The following is a 2,409-nucleotide window of genomic DNA, read 5'->3' as shown; positions in this document are numbered from 1 at the left end:
GCTAAGGTAGAAGGGCTTCCTCTACAATTACTAAGTGGCTGTGTGTTCTTGGACAAGTTTCTTAATCTTTCAACTTTCTCCTTTGTACACTGGTGATAATAATAATAGAAGCTACTTTACAAGAATTGTGAGGTTTTAAATAACGTGTAAGTCAATTAGTACTGGGTCTGGAACTAATGACCTACTCAATAAATGTTTATGATGCTACCACTGCTGCTGATGACATTAAGAGGACTTGCTTTGTAGAAGTTTTGTCTCATCCTTTTGTACTAAAAATTACCAACCAGGCAATCATTTCAACCAGACTACTTTTCTGCCAGGCAGAATGAACACGTATGAATCTTGGACTGTATTTTTTTGGAGTGTTTATGGGGGGAGGGGTAAGCAATCTCTCAGTGTCCCTTCTGGGGGGTTATTGCCTGGGGGCATTGTTAAGTTTGTTGTCTGATGGTATAGTTGAAGTGGATAGCTTTACTAATTCCCCAAAACCTATGCTGCTGTCTGTGGTATGTATAGTCTAGTCTTTGCAAGCTCTGCTAGTAAGTAAGATCTTGAGACTCTAGTCTGGGGAGTAGACAAACTGACTCAGGCAAGTAAGGTCAGGTTCCCCTAACCACTCACTACATTCTTTTCTGAAAAAATAAAACAAGCATATGGCAAAGTCTTTTGCCATTTAAGGTAAAGTTGAGATTGAATTATTAAGTTTAATCTAACAACTTAATGAGACATAGTCTTTGTCCTTGAGAACATTTCTTATAGTTAGAAAGCAATCTCTGTCACCTTTCTTTCCTTCTCTCTCTCTCTCTCTCTCTCTCTCTCTCTCTCTTTCTCTCTCTCTCCCCATTATTAATTTTATTAATTTGTTTATAACAGGGGTTTTTTAATTATACATATGGGCAATAGCAAAAAAACAAAAATTTAAATTCATAAGCAGCCTCCCTAACACAAGCATTGCTACTATTTTGTTATGTGTCCTCCTTGCAGCTTGCTTTTGCATAGTGGCATTCATATTGAAACAGGGTAATGTTATAGGAGGAAAACAGGCTGTGGGGTCAGATAGACCTGGGTTTGTGTCCTAGCTTTGTCACTCATGAGTTGTGTAAGTTTGGCCTGCTTTCATAATCTCTCTTGACTTCTACTTCCTCATCCATACAATGAAAATGAATAACACTTCATAGGGCTATTGTAAGGAAGCTTTCGTATAATCATCTCATTCCCCCACTGGTTGGTGGTGCCTCATTCACTCATTTATTCATTCAATAAAGAATGTCGAATGCCTACAATATATATCTTTTCATATATATCTAGTAATTTCTATACAAGGACCTATTTGAGTATGATTTATTTTTTGTTGTTGTTGATTTGCTCATTTTTTCTTACACCACCATGTTTTAGCTGTTGTAGCCTTACAATATCTGGGTGGGTCCCTTCTCATTACTCTTCTTCTCTTTTCCCCCTATTATTGCATTATTGCCTGTTATTTTTTTAAATTAACAATAAAGTATTAAGTTTATTTAATCACTTATTTTAATATTTAGTAACCTTTAATAAATAAATATAAGGTTCTTTATGGTTCTCTTTTAATTTGTGTAAAATTTTAGAAAATGGCAAAGTGTTTGGGGTCAGCTAAGAATCTTTCTCAATATTCTGCCCATTTAAAATGAGTCTTAACTCTCATTTTCCAGCTGAGTAGAAAGGAAGTCACAGGATCATAATCACAGACCTAGCCTTGAAACCTTACTTTACTACTTACTACTAATTTGACCTTAGACAGTTTCCTCATCTGTAACATCAGGATAGTAATACATAGCTTGTGGGGTTCCCATGAGGTTTAAATGAGGGAATGCTTATAAAAAGCTCATGGCACATACAAAGTATGCAGTAAAAAAAAGCTAATTAAAACCAAAGTGATTTTGTTTTTAACTCAGAGAGGTTAAGTAACTAATCCAAGGTAACAGCTAATAAAGACAGATCTTGGACGCAAACCCAAATCTGTCTGACTCCAAAGCCCATGTTTTTCTTGTTATATCACATTGTCTCAGTATGAGTGAAAGGAAGCAAACAATCCAATGCATTGTCAAAGAAAACTGCCTAGTAGACACTTGATGGTTATAACCAATGTGGTTTCATTTTTTAACTGAAATATAGTCCCTGATCTTCCAAACTTATACCACCTTTCAAGCCTTGTTCTAGTGTAGCCTTTGGAGCTGGAAGAAAGTCCCACACCATTTATGAAGGCTATTCTAACTATTTCACTGAAGAAGCAGAATAGAGTACTAGGTAACAGAGGTTCCACACCACCTGGGTTTTATTCTAAGTGCTGCCACTTGCCAGGTGTGTGACCTTGGGCAAGTTCCCTGACTTCTCTGTGCCTATTTTCCCATCTTTCATACTGGAGTAAAACTTATA

Source organism: Myotis davidii, unplaced genomic scaffold (assembly GCF_000327345.1).
Source record: "Myotis davidii unplaced genomic scaffold, ASM32734v1 scaffold261, whole genome shotgun sequence".
NCBI lineage: Eukaryota > Metazoa > Chordata > Mammalia > Chiroptera > Vespertilionidae > Myotis > Myotis davidii.
This window is presented reverse-complemented; position numbering follows the sequence as displayed.